The 20,661-nt window shown below is 49.4% G+C and overlaps 1 pseudogene; it reads right to left on the minus strand.

The window, feature by feature from the left end:
* Positions 1 to 9,048: 9,048 nt before the first annotated feature.
* LOC147975343 (uncharacterized) lies at positions 9,049 to 20,227 on the minus strand (annotated as a pseudogene).
* Between the last annotated feature and the right edge of the window lie 434 nt (positions 20,228 to 20,661).

Here is a 20,661-nt window from a genome sequence, read left to right on the forward strand (position 1 = left end):
TTGGCCTTCTTGCTCTTCTCCTTGTCCTCCTTCACCCGCACTTGATATGGCGCCGGAGCCAACATCCTTGTTAACACAGGATCGGCTGAGTCTTCGGGAAGAGGGGCCGAACACCTAATTCGTTCCGCCTTCTTTACCCAGCCCTGTTCGAAGATGATTTTCTCAGTGCTACGGGATATTTAACTAAGCTATGTTCGGGAGTCGAGTGCTTACCGAGGTATCCGGATGGTTGCAGTCGAGGCCGATGTCTTTGGTGGTATCCGGCCACTGCTTTCATGTCCCGAAGAATAACTTCCACATTCCTTTGTGCATCATGCCGAAGATGTGCTGAAGGGTCCGTGGTCCTTCCGGATTGAACTCCCACATGCGGAGGGGCCATCGCTGGCACGGCAGGACACGATGGACTAGCTTTACCTGGATTACATTGATGAGGCCGGTGTCCTTTTAGAGGAGGCTCCCGATGTGCGTTTGTAGCATCTGCACTTCGTCAATTGATCCCTAGTCCAGCCCCTTATTAATCCATGATGCAAGCTGTAATGGAGGGCCAGACCGGAACGCAAGTGTAGCTGCCCACTTGGTACCACGGGGTTCGGTGATGTAAAACCACTCCCGCTACCATAGGTTGGAAGCTTCCACGAAAGAGCCTTTGGGCCAAAAAGCTTTGGTGTGCTTGTTCACCGTAGCACCACCACACTCTATTTGATTCCCCTCGATTACCTTCGGCTTCACATTAAAGGTCTTGAGCCATAAATTGAAGTGAGGGGTAATACGTAGAAAGGCCTCGTAGATGACAATAAACACCAAGATGTGAAGAAAGGAGTCCATAGCTAGATCATGAAAATCTAGCCTGTAATAAAACATGAGTCCATGAACAAAGGGATGGAGAGCGAACCCTAGCCCCCGGAGGAAGTGAGAGATGAATACAACCATATTGCCGGGTCTGGGAGTACGAATAACATGTCCTTTAGTAGCTAGCCTATGGGGGATTTCCGCGATCAGGTATCTTGCCGCCGGGAGCTTCGCGATATCCTCCTCTGTGACAGAGGAGGCCACCCACTGGCCTTGAAGGCTGGGTCCAGACATGACTGGGAGGCTTAGAGCAATTAAGTTGAGTCATGGGTGCTGGGACTCGAGGTTGGAAAGGTTGAAGAATAGATAGGCGTAGAGGAGAAAGACGGGCCTGTGCCCCCTTATAAAGGCGATGAATATCAAACGCCTCCTCATAGGCCTTAAAGCCGGCCTATTCCCAAGGGATCATGCCAATGGAACGGTTGGGTTATCCACGCCCGTATTGATGAGAATCCTGTAATAAGGGGACTTGATCTCTGCTTCGACAAGACGTGCCAATAAAACCGCATCTTAAAACATGGAGCGAGAGGCTAAAAACGGTTTGAAATAATGTCCAGGCAGGGATGTGATGCCACATTACGAAAATTGTCATCAGATTGGACTTGTATAATACTATACTCTCTACGGCTGTGCGTGGTACTTGTTTTGCAGAGCCGGACACGTTTTCTGTGTTCAGAGGGTGTTTTGAAGTGATCGGAGGAGGAACCCGCCTTGCAATGCCGAAGACAATCTGCGCGCCACACACCTCGTCATTGAAGCCTAGTTCAGGGGCTAGGGAGTCCTAGATTAAGGGGTCCTCGGGCGTCCGGCCTATGTGGCATGGGCCAGACAAATGGGCTGTGAAGATACAAGAGAGAAGAATCTCTCCCGTGTCCGGATGGGACTCACCTTGGCGTGGATGGCAAGCCTGGCGTTCGGATATGAAGATTCCTTTCTCTGTAACCGACTTTGTACAACCCTAGCCCCCTCCGGTGTCTATATAAACCAAAGGGTTTAGTCCGTAGGGTCAATCATAATCATACAGGCTAGACTTCTAGGGTTTTAGCCAATACGATCTCGTGGTAGATCAACTCTTGTAATCCTCATACTCATTAATATCAATCAAACAAGACGTAGGGTGTTACCTCCATCAATGTTCAAGAAATCATTAACTGGTAGCTGCTTGTTCGGTTTAGGAGTAGTGATTAATCGGTGAATCAGCCTATTAACTGGATTAATCAGTCCTCCATTAATCGGTAGATTGAATAGAAACTTGCCAACATATATCTAATTTTTATGTATTATACCATATTCTCATGCTCCCAACGATGTAGTATACCAAAACATGCTGACATACACATATGAAAAGTACAGAGAGGAGGTGAACTTATTAATCCTAGCTATTAAGGAGTGGGATGGGGATGGAAGGGCTACGGGGCTAAAATTTGGGGGTTTGTTTGCCAACCCGTTATTGGGCAAGTAGGGATTAATTGGCATGACAACTGGTTAATCGGTCTAACTGGCAAATTAATCGGCCTGACAAGTTAGCGACGAATAGGTGTTATTCGATTCGGCCAAGCTATGAGTAGCGATTAATTGGTCTATAACTGATTAATCAGGTGAATTCTTGAACAGTGCCTCCATCAAGAGGGCCCGAACCTGGGTAAAACTTTGGGTTCCATGTCTCCTGTTACCATCAACCTTAGACGCACAGTTCGGGACCCCCTACCCGAGATCCGCTGGTTTTGACACCGACAGTTGTTTAACATAGCACTACTAGGGAAAATCTTATAGGCAGACACTTACTAGTAGCGAGGGTTTATAACCCTCGCTACTGCTACTTACTAGTAGCGCGGGTTTTTACCCCTTGCTACTATTAAGTTGATAGTAGTAGCGTGGGTTTTTAACCCTCGCTACTACTAAGTGGTCTCTGTCGTGCCCCCCCCCCGGAACATGCCATAGTAGTAGCGAGGGGTATAAACCCGCGTTACTACTAAGTCGATAGTAGTAGCGCGGTTTTATATCCCTCGCTACTACTAAGTGGTCTCTACCGTGCCCACCCGGGACATGCCATAGTAGTAGCGAGGGGTATAAACCCGCGCTACTACTATCGACCCACCAAGACATACGTACACATAGCGTGCCGAGGCCCAAATCCAAACCCACACTCTTCTGATTCCCCTTCTCCTCCCACTTGCCATTCCCTTCCTCGCCCACCGCCACTGCCGGCCTTGCACCTCGGCGGCACTCACAAATATGGCGACCTCCTCTCCCCCTCCCCCTCCATCCTCCATCCTTGGCGGCACTGCAGACCCCTCCCCTCCCCCTCCATGCTCCTTCTTCTCCGCTGGTGGAAGGAGACGAAAACCAGCAGAGCGTCATCCATGGCGGCGACCAGATCCGCCATGGACGCAGCCACTTGCACCTCCTCGCCGGGTCAAGGGTCCCACGACAAGCAGCAGCAGGTCATCGAGCTTCATCTAGGGTTTCGGGCATCGGTTCCAACGCCGGCGGCCATCGGTGAGTTCCTCCTCCTACTTCTCTCTATCTTTCTATTCCTCTTTCTAATAATTTTCTCTTCTCTTGTAGCAGCAGTAGACGAGAGGTGCGGGCACAAGTTGGGTGGGGAAGCACCAACACCACTGACAACTTCATCCCCTCCAGGACCAGTAGCAGCCATGGATGGAGAGGACGATGCCCAGCAAAAGCAGCCGCCATGGATGGAATTTATATTTTTTAATTCTTAATTAGTTAGTAGTAGCGCGGGGCCTTGAAACACGCTACAACTAAGTAGTAGTAGCGCGGGTGGCAACCGCGCTACTACTACTAGAAGTAGCAGTAGCGCGGGTACCACCCGCGCTACTGCTAAAAGTTAGCTGTAGCGCCCTAGCAGTAGCGCAGGCCCCGCGCTACTGCTAGGCAATTACCCGCGGTACTATTAGGGTTTTCCCTAGTAGTGTAGACTTCCTCCTCAATTTCACCATAGACAAGCACTTTTAATGTCCATTTGGTATAAAGTGATATCATGGTGATTGGCATAAGCAAGTAAGATGCGTATGGACTCAAGTCTACCAACGGGGGCATATGTCTCACCATAGTCCATACCTTTGACTTGAGTGTAGCCTCGGGCGACGAGACGGGCCTTGTTGCATAAAACTTGTCCATCCTCATCTTGCTTATTCCAAAACACCCACTTGGTGTCCACCCTTGATTCCTCTCGAAATTGTGTAGCTCATCAAGCATGGCGTTCACCAAATCCGGATCATCAAGAGCCTCTTCAACCTTCATAGGTTCAATACTAGAAATGAACAAGTAACGTTCAAAAAAGATAGCCAAAGGAGTTTTAGGGCAAGCAGTTCTCCCGGTTTGAATATCATCAAAGATTTGTTCGGTGGGGTGATCTCTTGTTACTCTTGCTCTAACTCGTGAGAGCTTTTGTTTGGGTCGGGGTGGAACATCCTCTTCATTGTCTTGTTCTTCCTCTTGTCCTTCTTCATTGTTGTTGGTGTTGTTGTTCTCTTGTGGAGGTGGAGAGGGAGGTCGATGAGGTTCATCTTGTTATACTTCCTCATTTCCTTCGTCTTGACGTTTCCACTCGTGGATGCCTCCAAGTCAACTTGTGGTTCACCTTTTCATGAAGCTGAGGCTTCCACTTGAACGGACAAGTTACTCTCCTTCACCTCCATTGGACGAATCTTGCCAATAGACAAGTCCTGAATTGCTTCTGAGGGATCTTTATCTCCTACATCAATTGGCAATTGCTCTACTCGTGAGCCTTTAGATTCATCAAACTTCACATCTACCGTCCCTTCAACCTTTCGGGTGAAATTGTTCTAGACACGGTAAGTATGAGAGTTTGAGCCATAACCGAGTAGGAAGCCTTCATGAGATTTAGGGGAAATTCCAAACGATGATTGTCAGTGTCAAAACCAGCGGATCTCGGGTAGGGGGTCCCGAACTGTGCGTCTAAGGTTGATGGTAACAGGAGACAAGGGACATGAAGTTTTACCCAGGTTCGGGCCCTCTTGATGGAGGTAATACCCTACGTCCTGCTTGATTGATATTGATGAGTATGAGGGTTACAAGAGTTGATCTACCACGAGATCATAATAGCTAAACCCTAGAAGTCTAGCCTGTCAGGTTATGATCGGACTAAACCCTCCGGTTTATATAGACACCGGAGGGGACTAGGGTTGTACAAAGTCGGTTATAGAGAAAGGAATCTTCATATCCGAATGCTAGGCTTGCCATCCACGCCAAGGAGAGTGCCATCCGGACACGGGAGAGAGTCATCTGTCTTGTATCTTCACAGCCCATTAGTCTGGCCCATGTCACACAGGCCTGTCTTTCTCCTCTATGCCTACCTGTTCTTCAACCTTTCCAACCTTGAGTCCCATCACCCAGGTCTCAACTTAATTGCTCCGAGCCTCCCAGTCATGTCCGGACCCAGCCTTCAAGGCCGATGGGTGGCCTCCTCTGTCAGAGAGGAGGATATCACGAAGCTCTGGGTGGCAAGATAGCTGACCACAGAAATCCCCCATTGGCTACCTACTAAAGGACATGTTATTTCTACTCCCAGACCCGGCGAGAGGGTTGTATTTATTTCTCACTTCCTCCGGGGGCTAGGGTTCGCTCTCCATCCCTTCGTTCGTAGACTCATGTTCTATTACGGGCTAGATTTTTGCGATCTTGCTCCGGACTCCTTTCTTCACATCTCGGCGTTTATTGTCATGTGCGAGGCCTTTCTCCGTATTACCCCTCACTTCGGTTTATGGCTCAAGACCTTTATTGTGCAGTCGAAGGTAATCGAGGGGAAGAAAATAGAGTGTGGTGGTGCTACGGTGAACAAGCTCACCAATGCTTTTTGGCCCGAAGTCTCTTACACGGAAGCTTCCAACCTATGGTAGCGGGAGTGGTTTTACATCACCGAACCCCATGGTACCAAGTGGGCAGCTACACCTGCGTTCTGATCTGGCCCTCCATTATAGCTCACATCATGAATTAATAAGGGGCTGGACAGGGGATCAATTGACGAAGTGCAGATGCTACAAAGCCGCATCCGGAGCCTCCTCGAAAAGGACACCAGCCTCATCAATGTAATCCAGGTAATGCTAGTCCGCCGGGTCCCGCCGTGCCAGCAACGGCCCCTCCGCATGTGGGAGTTCAATCCGGAAGGACCACAGACCCTTCAGCACTTCTTTGGCACGACGCACAAAGGAATGTGGAAGTTATTCTTCGGGACACGAAAGCAGTGGACGGATACCACCGAAGAAATCAGCCTCGACTACAACCATTCGGATACCTCAGTAAGCACTCGACTCCAGAACACAACTTAGTTAAATATCCCATAGCACTGAGAACGTCATCTTCTAACAGGGCTGGGTAAAGAAGGTGGAACGAATTAGGTGTTCGGCCCCTCTTCCCGAAGACTCAGTCGATCCTGTGTTTACAAGGATGCTGGCTCCGAGGCCATATCAAGTGCCGGCAAAGGAGGACAAGGAGGAGAGCAAGAAGGCCAAATGTGGCTTCCATTCTAAAGGTACACCAGACGCTATGTCCGGGGAGATTGGGACTCCCTCTTCCAAAGACAAAAGAGAAGGGGAGGCTGACATCCCTTCCCCGCATGGGAAGAAGAGGACCGCCTCCGAAGATTTGGAGGTAGAGGCTCGGCCGCCCCTCCTCTTCTCCACTAAGGCTCAATAGGCCCATTGCACTCCTTGGGGGGTTCCGGTAACCCCCCGGTACTCCGGTATTTGTCCGAACTTGCCCGGAAGCCTTCCAAAGTCCAAACATAGTCATCCAATATATCGATCTTTATGTCTCGACCATTTCGAGACTCCTCGTCATGTCCGTGATCATATCCGGGACTCTGAACTACCTTCGGTACATCAAAACACATAAACTCATAATACATATCGTCACCGAACATTAAGCGTGCGGACCCTACGGGTTCGAGAACTATGTAGACATGACCGAGACTCGTCTCCGGTCAATAACCAATAGCAGAACCTGGATGCTCATATTGGCTCCTACATATTCTACGAAGATCTTTATCGGTCAAAACGCATAACAAAGTACGGTGTTCCCTTTGTCATCGGTATGTTACATGCCAAGATTCTATCATCGGTATCCTCATACCTAGTTCAATATCGTTACCGGCAAGTATCTTTACTCGTTCCGTAATGCTACATCCCATAGCTAACTCATTAGCTACATTGCTTGCAAGGCTTATTGTGATGTGCATTACCAAGAGGGCCCAGAGATACCTCTTCGACAATCGGAGTGACAAATCCTAATCTCGACCTATGCCAACTCAACAAGTACCATTGGAGACACCTGTAGAGCACCTTTATAATCACCCAGTTACATTGTGATGTTTGGTAGCACACAAAGTGTTCCTCCGATACTCGGGAGTTTCATAATCTCATAGTCATAGGAACATGTATAAGTCATGAAGAAAGCAATAGCAACAAATTAAACGATCATCGTGCTAAGCTAATGGATGTATCAAGTCAATCACATCATTTCCTAAAGATGTGATCCCGTTAATCAAATGACAACTCATGTCTATGGTTAGGAAACATAACCATCATTGATTCAACGAGCTAGTCAAGTAGAGGCAAACTAGTGACACTTTGTTTGTCTATGTATTCACACATGTACTAAGATTTCGGTTAATACAATTCTAGCATGAATAATAAACATGTATCATGATATAAGGAAATATAAATAACAACTTTATTATTGCCTCTAGGGCATATTTCCTTCACCTGGAGACCCGGCCCTGTGGTTACAACGGAAACACATCTCATACACACATGCTCATGTGCAGTAGTCATGTTACAACTCAACACGCTCCCCCCCTCACCATCCGAACGTCGCTGGGAAGGACGTTCAGACTGACTCTAAAGTCACAAAACACTGATGACGGCAGCCCCTTGGTGAAGATATCCGCAAACTGCGAGGAAGTCGGAACATGAAGAACCTGAGCTTCACCGAGGGCAACGCGATCCCGAACAAAGTGAAGATCAATTTCGGCATGCTTCGTCCGCTGATGTTACACCAGGTTAGACGAGAGATACATCGCGCTCACGTTATCACAGTACACCACCGTAGCGCAACGTGGGGGCGATGCAGCTCGGTGAGGAGTTGTCGTAGACAACAAGACTCAATGACACAGTTGGCCACGGCACGATACTCCGCCTCCGCACTTGAACGAGACACTGCCGGTTGTTGCTTGGATGACCAGGAGATGAGGTTGTCACCGAGGAACATGCAAAAACCAAAAGTGGACTTCCGAGTGTCGGGACACCCAGCCCAATCAGCATCGCTATAGGAAATGGGGTCATGTGACGAGGAGCGGTAGAACTGGAGCCCGTAGTGATTGGTGCCGTGGAGGTAGCGCAAGACGTTCTTGATCAACTAGAAGTGTGAGTCAAGAGGGGCATGCATGAACAGACAAATCTGTTGGATGGCGTAGGTGAGATCTGGTCGTGTGAGGCTGAGATACTGAAGAGCTCCAGCGATACTGCGATACTTGGAGGGGTCGGAGAAGGGCTTGCCACCCGTACTGGAGAGCTTAGAGCGAATGTCAATGTGCGTGGTTACGGGATGGCGGTTGAGCATGTTAGCCCGATCCAAAACATAAAGGGTGTATTGCTCATGCAATAAGAAGAGACCATTGGTGTTGCGATGCACATTGACGTCGAGGAAGTGGTGGATGTCCCCGAGGTCAGTCATGGAGAACTCACGGGAGAGTGATGACATCAGCGATGTGAGAAGGGTGGTGCTGCTGGCTGTCAAGATGATGTCATCGACATAGAGAAGGAGATAGGCCATGGATGTCCCTCGGTGAAGAATAAACAGCGAGGTGTCCCACTTGGATGAGACGAACCCAAGCGTGTGGAGAAAATGCGTGAAGCAGAGGAACCAAGTACGAGGAGCCTGCTTGAGGCCATACAAGGACTTGCTAAGGCGACAAACATTCATGGGACGAGCAGAGTCAACGAACCTGGAGGGTTGCTGGCAGTACACGGTCTCGACGAGGTCACCGTGAAGAAAGGCATTTTTAACATCCATTTGACGAATCGGCCAACCGTTCACCGTGGCAAGACTGAGGACGACTCTGATTGTGCCGGGTTTGACGAAGGGGCTGAAGGTCTCCCCGTAGTCAACACCGGCCTGTTGTGTGGAGCCACTGACCACCCAACGTGCCTTGTACTAGGCCAAGGAGCCATCAGGGTGAAGTTTATGCCGCAAGATCCGCTTGCCCATCACCACGTTTACACCTGCAGGACAAGGCACCAAAGACCAAGTGTCATTCCATATTAGCGCATGAAATTCGTCTAACATTACGGCATGCCAATGGGGGTCTTTGAGAGCAGCACGGTAGGAGGAGGGGAGTGGCGAAGGGGTGGTGATGACAGATAAGTCAAAGTGTCGTTTGGGCATGGCAAAACCCGTTTTACCGCGCATTCTCATCGGGTGTGGATTAGTGCAAGGTGGTATGGCAATGTCACGTGGAGGTAGTGGCGGACCCGTCGGAGACAGGGGCGTACGTGGCGAAGCAGGAGAAGCAAGCGAGGAAGCGGGAGCAAACAAAGATCCCGAGACGGAAGCGGGAGGAGCGGAAACCAGGGTGAGCAATCCTGAAAGGAATCCCGCATCAGATCCACGCGTGGGCGTGGATGCAACGATGTCTTGGGCGAGGCACGGCGGATTGGTGGGCATGCATGGGGTGTGGGTCCGAGAGAGGGGCGCGCGGAGGTGCTGGTGGGCATGGGCACGGAAACTGCAGCGGGCCCGACAGGGACGTAGGTGGACGGGTGGGTTGCTGGCCAACGTGGCGCAGAAGAAGTGGAGGGAGGATGGTGGGTGGAATGCGACCCATACGAGGTGCAGGGAACGAGGGAGGGCGCGCCGTCATGGGCGGCAGGGCGCCCCGGATCGGCTGGATTTTCTGCAGCAGAAACATAAGGAAACACCGTTTCATCAAAAACAACATTCCTAGAAGTGATGACCTTGCGTGAGGAGAGATCAAAACAGCGGTATCCTTTCTGCTCACGGGGATAACCAATGAACACATTGATGCGGAGCACTCCATGTACATCCCCATGTACACTCCGACTACTCTCCAAGCCCCAAGAGAACATACGAGACCTCAAGTATACTCCATTGACACAAGGTGAACTCGCTCCTCTCCGAATCGTCACTTTGCACATGTGAGACATGGCTACTACCTCAAACATGTGTGCTATGCATGACTAGGAACCAAGAGGAAGCCCATGGACAAGACGACGAGGACGCCAAGCGCGAGGAGCAAGAGAAGGAGCTGCTCGGAAGCTTCAGCCACCGGACGACGCCGGACGTCCGACGCCTGGGCACTCATCCAGCAAGAAGAGCCAGCCGACGGAAGCTACAGCGGCCGGACGTCCGACAAGTACCAGACGTCCGACACACTCCAGCGACCGGACGTCCGACCGTCTCCGGAAATCCGGCGCCACGTCAACCGAGCCAAAATGCCGGACGTCCGACAAGTATCGAACGACCGGACCCTCGTGAGCCACTGGACGTCCGGTACCTGTCGGACGACCGGCGCCTGTCTGTGCACCGAGATCGGGCCCGAGGCCCATGTATCCCCCACTTACCCCTTCGTGTCCCTAGACTATATATACTCCTCCACCTCCTCCTAGTTAGGGTTAGCATTGTGTTAGATCATTTGTGAGATAGAGCTTCTCTCATCCATATCGGATCTACTCCTTGAGAGAGACCGCGGCCCCTCTTCGGAGAAGATCCACCTTGGATTCAAGACCCGTTTACGGGAATATCCCCTTGTGGATTCAAGACCTCCTCACGGAGAAGAAACGGCTACCCTTTGTATCGTCACTTGTTGGATTTGGATCGTGTATCTCTTTGTGTTTCGAGGATCTAGCACATGTGTGATCGTTCTTGTTGGTTTGAGTGATTCTCTCGTGTTTCCCCTCGTGTTTCCCCTCTTGTTCTTCGCGGGATTTGCTCCTTTCGTGAAAGATCGGCCATCTAGGGTTCCACCCTACATCATCTTGGTATCATGAGCCACGTTGATCATGATTTCGGAGCCTCCCCTCGTTGTTTTCTAGCCTAATTTTTTTGTGTTCTTCCCCAATTTCAAAAATCACCACCAAAAATGGCCCCAATTTTTTTTTGATTTGTCGGTTTGACAAAGTTTTGTTGGATTTGATCCATGGATTTTCTTGGTTTCAAGTGGATCTAGCGTCTCCCCAAGTTTCCCCATCTTTCATCCACAAAATCTCATCAATTTTGACCCCAAAATCCTCATTTTACGGCCAAAATCGCGCCCCGGATCTCGCATCTCACGTTGACCCCAACCCACCGGACGATCGACACTTTACGGACGTCCGGAGCCCCTGGAATGACCGGATGTCTGCAACTTATCGGGCGACCAGAACCCCCTAACGCGAGCAGAATTTACGGATTTCTGACCGGACCGGACGTCCGGCGACTGGACATCCGTCCTTTTACGGACGTCCGTAACCTGTAAAAACTGACTTCGGCCGATTCTTGTTTCGACCATAACTAATTCATCTGAACTCCGATTTTGACGTTCTTTAGCTTGTTTTGAAGCTCTTGACATCCCCCTAGGGCTTCCACCACATCTTCCGCTACACCACGACCGACTTTCGCAACCTTACACATTTTGTTCCCCTTAGCATTTGATGTTGTTGGAGTTGTGATTCGACTCTCCCAAGGTGTTTCGGCTACTTAGGGGCCATGCTTCTTCATCAACCACCACCACCACTTCCGCATAGGCTTGCCCACCATACACTCCCACCATCCAACATAACCAAATTTTGTTTGACCTTGTTTGAGTTGTGTGTTGTGTCTGCTAAGGTGTTTCGGCTACTTAGGGACGGTGACCTCATCTTCGACACCGTATATAGTACACCACCTTACCTCCACTTCCGCATTGCATCTCAAAACCCATCATTGCATTTCTGCAATCTCGTTGAGCTTCCACAACCACCACCGCATTCGCGCTACCACCATTTTGACATTTGACGTTTGAGATTTTGAGTTCGCAGTTTTTCCATTTCCTAAGGTGTTTCGGCTACTTAGGGACGAGTCTCCATCATCTTGGTATCTCCATCCAGATCGCCGCCACTCATCATCGCCAAGGACGGTAACATCCATATCATCTTGGTATTGTGGTATCCCTCCATTGTATATTCCCTTGCCATTGCATTGATAACCCCTAGCCCATTTTGTGTCACTTGCCTATCGAGAATAGCCATTTGAGTATTGCCGGCAACGTTACTTGTGCATATTAGTGATCTACACCATACATTGCATACATAACATATCATATTGGTATCATATCATCCCTTGTGCCACAAGTTTGTTCCCGCATATATACAATTGCTATCTTGGTTTGTGCATTGTGCCAAAGTGGCCATACAAAAAAAAGAATAAGCTTTTAAGCAAAGAAAAAGAGAGAGCAAAGAAGCTTGTAAGCAATAGCCATAGCATCATACCCCATTGCATATAAGATTGTCATATCCTATCATCTTGGATCATCTTATGCTAGAGCACCGGAATATACATACATAGCATACTTGGGATAGAAAGCTCATTCATTTTGCATCTTATAGGTTGTGCACAAGTGTTGTATCCACCTATTGAGCAATCGTGCTAGCGTCTCTCTTGAGTTGTGCAACACGAGCGTTTTGCATGGATTCCAGATTTTGTGCTCATCCTTGGTTGCACGACCCCATTTATCTATCCGTGTGTTCGTTTTCGTGTGCCATTCATTGCTATTGGTCTACTTGTTTCACTTGCAAATTTGTGAATCTCTTTCAACATTATTGACTCTTGCTAACATTTTGCATCAAATTTTTGTGCCACTATCCTCACCGAGCTCCACCATAAGCCTTATTTTGTGTAGGCGTGAGAAACCGACAAGAATTGGTACCAATTGTGCTATTTCCTTGTTACATCATTGAGTGATCATTGATCCATCTTCAACATCGGTCAACATACATTTGGTATAGTTCTTCTCCTTTATCCATTCATATTTGCTCAAGTATTGTGATGGATAGGCAGGCATTTCATCTCCGGTCTTCCACAACAACGACGGCGTGAACAACTACATCAGTCCATCTTCGATCTACAACGACAAATGCAAGGCGCACAATCAAGATTGCGAGAGCGCATCGAGAACCTCTCCATCGACATTCGTCACTCCAAAGCAAGGAAAAGGGACTACATCGACAACAAGCTTTCCGCGCACAAGGAGGAGCAAGATGCAAGGATGGAGGAGATTTGGACTTTGTTGGCCAAATGTTCTTCCCCTTCATCATCCTCAAGGAGACGGCGAGCAAGTCAATCATCTTTGGAGCGCCCAAGCGATGCAAGCGCAAGTCGTCCACGTCCACATCTCCATTGCGACCACCATCACGTTCGTGATACACATCATCATGAAGAGAAAGTAACCTCCAAGCAACATGTGCACGACGACGACGAACGCCATTGAGCTCAAGCACGACAACGACACAATCATCATGAAGATTCTCGCCAAGCACAAATGCACAAGTCCCAACAAGCCCTACTTCACGCCAAGGCCAAACTTCATGAGCACAAGAGAAGACCGCGAGAGAAGCACCACCAAGACAGAGCTATGACTACCACCACCACTTTGGCATCTTCGCCATGTGCTATCAAGGCATCTTTGCCTTTGGACGTACGGCATCTTCGCCTACTTCCCATGAGTTCGCCTACATCAACATCTTCACTAACGAGGCGACCACCTACGAGCGAGGGTGACACTTCCATCTTCGGAAGCCCCCCAAGGAATATGTCCGAGCATGGGACAATCCCTTCGGTCATGGAGACGAGCTACAAGGTGCCACATCATATGGGCCTCCTACAACAAGACGGCGACAAGAAGGTCGAGCAAGGGCCATCCCCTTCAACCACGACGACGAGCATGAACATCTTCAACTTCATGAAGACGGCGCTCATATTGGACTCATAGTCTGAGTCAAGCTACATGACCGCACATGAGACCTTATCTTTGGTCTTGGAGGAGATTGATGATGTGCCATCTTCGGCCTTCATCCACGGCTACGACCACGACATGATTGAGCATGGAGACATTTGCACCTACATCTCTCGGACCACCATATATGACATTGAGTGCATTTCCTATGAGAGGATGAGTGTGACCACCACTAGCCCCATAGATGAGAGCATGCCACACATCCTATGTGAGGTTGAGAGCCATTTGAGTGACTCCACCAACCATATGAGTGAGAGCATCATACCGGGAGTGAGTGAGCCAGAACACTTAGTGAGTGAGGTAGTTCACACGGCATGTGAGGCCACTATGATTTCTAACAACCTAACCTCTACTCCGAGTGTGTTTTTCTTCTTTGGTGCTAGGTCTCCTACATGACGACACACCTATCCTCGACGAGTCCATACCTCCAATGGAGACGACGATGGCCATGGTGGACGATGATGCACCCCCACATGGTTCCATCAAGATGAAGATGACCACGACTTGGTCTTCGACACCTCACCTACAACACATGAGCGATTCTCCAAAGGTAACATAGGTGATGGTGCTTCTCTTGTCCCACTAGTGGACTATTTTACGAATGATTGCTTGCATGATGTTGACACACCTATTCCCATGCTTCATGCTAGTGCGACTTCCTCATGTCATGACTTACCTATTTATGATGAATATGATGACGAGCATGTCGAGGTGCCTAGTTGTGATGTTATGCTCCATAGGAAATCATGTGAAAATTCTTTTGGTCACATCATGTTTGACAATCCATTAACCTTGTCATATGCTATGAGTGAGATATCCCATATTTCATCATTTCAATCTCAACATAGTAAATGCACGCCCCATGAAAATCAATCCCATTTGCACTTATGGCATAGATGACGAGATGATGGTCATTGGCTTTTGGTTTTCATTTGACGATATTGCCATACTTCCTTTACATGATTTGCGCAATTCATCTACTATGCCATGCCATGATTACATAGAACCAAACATGCTTTGTTTTGGATATTGTCAATATTCTCCATGTGATGTTTCCATTAATTCTCATGAGGAGAACCCCCATAGTTTCCTCATACATATTAGGAGATTTTGATGCACTCCATACTTTGCATAATTCCCATAATTGCTTGCACCATATGCATTCCATGAATAATAATGCTCTACATATTTCTCATGATGCATTACACAATTTGAGTCTCCATTATGCTATACATAACAACAAACCTCTCATGATGGATGGCATGTTTCTATATCACTCCTCTCATTTATTTGAGCATTGGATATTTTGTGCTAACCAACACAAGCACATGCGCATCATGATAGATGATGTGTACATATACCACGCACACACAATTTTCCCTTTGTCTTTGTTTTGTGTAGGTACTCACGTATACTCGTCAACCTCTCAATCCCAAGAGTTCACAAAACGAGCTCTTGAGAGCAACGGCGATTTTGGATCACGTGGACTATCCTTACCACCATTCCCTTCGCGCAAGGACTACGCGCATCTCTTTTACTTGGCTCTCACATGGCTATTGGCTATATATCACTTGTTACCTTATGCGCATACATCCGTTTTCACTTTGAAAGCTATGCCTATTTATATGATTTTGCCATGCAATGGTGACCCTTGCTTGCATTTACCCATGATTCACCATTTGAGTACTCATATGTGTATTTGCATGCTTGATGGAGAACCTTGTTGCTATTGCCATGTTTATCATGTGCCTCATGCTATTGTTGCTTATTGTGTTGGTAGAGTCATGATGTCCCATTACTATTCACATATGGCCTCTCGCCAATACATTGATGATACTTTGCTCATATCCTCCTTTCATGCTTGTGCTATGTCATGTGAATTATTCATGCACACTATTTGCAACCATGACATGCTTGACATGATTACCTCTATTATGTTGCATCTTTGCACTACTAGGTTGCACCACTTGATCTCTTTGATTGCTTGCTTTGTCGCATCACCCATGTTCTACTATTACTCACTTTCTTGGGTTGATGACATACATGTTCATGTCTCTCACATGATATATCTTGTTCATTGTTGCTTGCCTCCAATTGTTGCATCTATGCTTATTGATCTTGGAGACTTGGACACTTTACTTGTGATGCATGCTTGCTTGATTGCGCCTATTCTATTTGGTTGTTCTCGCATCACATTCCTCCATACTCTGAAATGCCCCCTTGTCCTTTCTTATGATGAGCCTGATGCATACACTTGTTGGGTATTTTACCACATGAATGATAGGTTTTGCATTTCCGCTAACCTCATTTGTTTTTCTGAGTGTTTTTCATGTTCTTTCATTTTGAAGGATCCACAAGGCGATACTGTCCTGAGACAATTTGGTTATGTGAAGGCGTACATGATGTGTGACACCAACATTTTCGACATTCGCATAAAGGTGAACTCCTTCCCTTTGAGCCATCCTCAAATACGCATATTGGATGGGTCACTCTTTCATTGTTGTTTCCTTCTTGTTGTCTACATGATACATCTTGCGAACGGAGGAGCGACATTGAAGATTGGCTCTATAGACCTTCAAATTGAGGAGCGCTCGGACTTATTGGAAGCACCTTCGAACCTCCACTCATGCCACGACATCGAGCATTGGTACACCAACACCTCCATATTTGTTGATTGTGCTCACACATGTCATTCTCATTGGACATCTCACACACATGACAAATTTGCATCTTATGCATGGATTGACTCATATTATGATTGTCATGTTGCATCTTGTTTTCCCATGTCATCCATGATATATGAGCTTGTGCATTTCCTTAGCAGATTTGTTGTGATCTTTCTTGATGGCATCTTCATACATCATGATCATCTTGTCCACCACCAATTGCATGATAACATAATCATATTGAGCATTCATTTACATATTCATGCTATTGATAAACCGTCCCATTATGACATCATTTTGCATCGTGGTTGCATTGATCATATTCACAACACATTTGTGTGCACAATGAATGCTTTGCATCTCATTCCATATCATCTTGATAAGCTTCATGTGCTTTGTCTCGCACAATGTTGCCGAATGGACTCATTATTCTATGATGGACACGTTGTGTGTGCTAACCATTGCATTTCCATGTGTACTTCGTGTTTGCTCATTTTGCATGTACCACATACCAGAGACACCTTGGAGTACTTGGATTGCGCAATGCCTTCAACTCCGACCAACTACAAGTCCGTCCACGACAACCGTTTCCATGGTGATGGGGATCACGATACGAGGTTGGATCTTTCACAAGGGGGGGAGATGATGCGGAGCATCCCACGTTCATCCCCATGTACACTCCGACTACTCTCCAAGCCCCAAGAGAACATAAGATGAGACCTCAAGTATACACCATTGGACACAAGGTGAACTCGCTCCTCTCCGAATTGTCACTTTCCACATGTGACACATGGATACTACCTCAAACATGTGTGCTATGCATGATCAGGAACCAGGAGGAAGACCATGGAGAAGATGGCGAGGACACCAAGTGCGAGGAGCAAGAGAAGTAGCTGCTCGGAAGCTTCAGCCACCGGACAACCGGACGATGCCGCACGTCCGACGCCTGGGCACTCATCTAGCAATAAGGGCCAGCCAACGGAAGCTACAATGACCGGACGTCCGACAAGTACTAGACGTCCGGTACACTCCAGCGACCGGACGTCCGACTGTCTCCGGAAATCCGGTGCCACCTCAACCGAGCCAAAACGCCGGACGTCCGACAAGTACCGGACGACCGGACCCTCATGAGCCACCGGACATCTGGTACCTGTCGGACGACCGGCGCCTGTCTGTGCACAGAGATTGAGCCCGAGGCCCATGTATCCCCCACTTACCCCTTCGTGTCCCTAGACTATATATACTCCTCCACCTCCTCCTAGTTAGGTTTAGCGTTATGTTAGCTCATTTGTGAGATAGAGCTTCTCTCATCCATATCGGATCTACTCCTTGAGAGAGACCACGACCCCTCTTCGGAGAAGATCCACCTTGGATTCAAGACCCCTTTACGGGAAGATCCCCTTGTGGATTCAAGACCTCCTCATAGAGAAGAACTAGCTACCCTTTGTATCGATCGATTTGGATCGTGTATCTCTTTGTGTTTCGAGGATCTAGCACAGGTGTGATCTTTCTTGTTGGTTTGAGTCATTCTCTCGTGTTTCCCCTCGTGTTCTTCGTGTTCTTCGGGGGATTCGCTCCCTTCGCGAAGGATCGGCCATCTAGGGTTCCACCCTACATCACACACAACGTGTAGAATGCGGCGAGAGCTTGTGAGGAGTTGTGGCAGACAGGTTGGGGCAACAGAGACACCCAAAAGAACGCAAGTGATCATAGGTGGGATGCATGCCGTAAAGAAGAAAATGGGGGGGGGGGTAAAGTGGTGGATAGCATGCGGCGGTCGAACGTTGAGGAGACTGGTGGCAGTGTGGAGGGCTTCGACCCAAAAGGCAGGAGGGAGATGTGCTTGCCTAATTGGCAAGTGGTACATAATGGCGACTTAGATCTTTTATTACATCCAGTGGGAATATCAAAGGGAAAATAAGCTAATGATGAAACACCAGGGTGCCCGAGCCTTTTATGCCGAAGATCCGAATGGGAAATAGTGAAATCCGTCAGAAGAGTGCTGCCATGGTCCCCGGTGAAACGGTAGAGGTCGCCGGAACTATTGGACCTCAGAAGCACCACCTTGGTTCGAAGATCCTTCGTGGAAAAACCGAGGGGGTCAAACTCCACAGAACATAAATTGTCAGACATAAACTTGCGAACAGAGATAAGGTTTTGCATGATGTTAGGGGAGAACAAGATATGAGTGAGATAGAATGGGTGGGAGGGAGACATGTGTTACCAATGGCGACGCCTGGAAGACGAGCCCCATTACCGATAACAATATGACGAGAATCATGTGCTAATAAGGGATGAGGCTCGAGCAATGTACCTGGGTCCCTGGTGACATGGGAAGAGGCCCCTATGTCCATTATCCACTCAGCTTGGGGAGGAAATGTGGCGCCATGGCTTGAAGCAGCCTGGTACATGGCCGCCACATCCCAGGAGTATGGCGAGGCGGTGTAGTCGGCCCATGGCGCGGACGGGAGTAGAGAGGGCGGAAGCAGCACCAGATAGGCATGGTGCAACGCACCGGGCCGAGGGCCGAGTACCCCAGCCGAGTTGGGAGGTACCCAGGGCGCAAGCAGGGGTGGGAAGGGCAGCCCCATAGGGGCAAAGTACCCCAGCCACAGCTGCTGGGAGCCGCGTCCGCTGCCTCCAGGAATGTCCCCGCGACCGCGTCTGCGGCCACGACCTCGTCCACCACCGTGCCGGCCAGCGCGGTTGCCACCGCCGGGCTGAGCACCGCAACCACCAGCAGCGCCAGGAGCACGGTCACCGCCTGGCGGACCACCGCGATCGCCACGGTCGCCACGATCCGCGTGCTCGCCGCGCCCGCCGTCACCACGCTCATCATGGAGGGCGAGGACCTGAGCACCCTCCACGCGCGCTGCTTGTCGAGGGCAAGCTCGGCGAGCACGAGGTGACAGCGCTCCTGCACGAAGGTCGGCAGCAGCACCTTGGACTGAATGATGGCAGACTAGAGCTCAAACTTCTTCCGGAGGCCGTCCACCATCTATAGGGTCAGAGTGCAATCGGTGGCCGGCTCCCGGATGTCGGCAAGGGCGGCGGTGAGCCCCTGGAGATGGCGGCAGTAGTCATTGATGGAGTGGTTGTCGCACACGGCCGTCCGGAATTCTTGCCCGAGATGCATGGCGAGCTCGGCCTCATTCTCGAGGAAATACTCATGAAGGCGCGTCCAGATGGTGTAGGCGGTGGAGCTGGCCGGTGCGATGACATCGAGGAGATCGCCGGCAACCGTGGAGTAGAACCACAACATGATCGTGTTGTCATCATCATGCCACAACGGATCGAAGAGGCGCGCGGTGATGCTGGCCTGGATGTGCGCCTCGGCGTGGTGCCTGGCGACGATGAGGTTGAGGTAGTTCCTCCACTGGGCAAAGTTGGAGCCATCTAGCGCCAACTTGAAGTCGACGATGTGGGTTATGCTAGCGGGGAGACCACCAGGAGGTGCAGCGATGACAGGCACGGAGAGAGGGGTCTATGGCGGGGGTTGGTTGGGTGGGATGGGAGTGAGGGGTAGGCCGCCGGAGGAGGAGGAATCAGGAGTAAGGACCGCACGCGGGCGTGCACCAGCAGCGGCTGCAGCATCGGCGGTCTCGTCGACCGAGAGGTGGCCATCACTGGCATCGCCGGTGTCACTCGAGGGCGGGGGAGCCGGAGGGTGGGTCAACATGGGAAGAAAAAGACATATAGCTCTGATTACCAAGAAGAATGGAGGAATGAGTTGCCCTGTTGTATTCCTCGAGTGAGCCAGTACATATACACGGAGAGGCCATGATCCCTACATGCAGGGAAGTGGGCGATCAGGTGCCGGTGGGTTAGCTAAGTGCCTGGAGACCCGGCCTGTGGTTGCAACTGTTAGAATAAATTCGAGGCATATTGTCGATCATCCGAGGACCAAGCAATCACACGAGCATGGCACCGAGATTTGTTAACGAGGTTCATCGATATGGCTACATCCCCGGAGCCTGACTACGGGCGCTCCTCCCCGTGACACCATCACAATATCGCACACCGGCCACCCGGGTGCCGGCACATGCCGCCGGTTCCCTATTGCGCGCCTGTGCTATTATGTTGACATAGGTTACATCGTGTGTCTACCCCCGC

Source organism: Triticum urartu, chromosome 4A (genome assembly GCF_056163025.1).
Source record: "Triticum urartu cultivar PI428250 chromosome 4A, HENAU_Tu73, whole genome shotgun sequence".
Classification (NCBI taxonomy): Eukaryota; Viridiplantae; Streptophyta; class Magnoliopsida; order Poales; family Poaceae; genus Triticum; species Triticum urartu.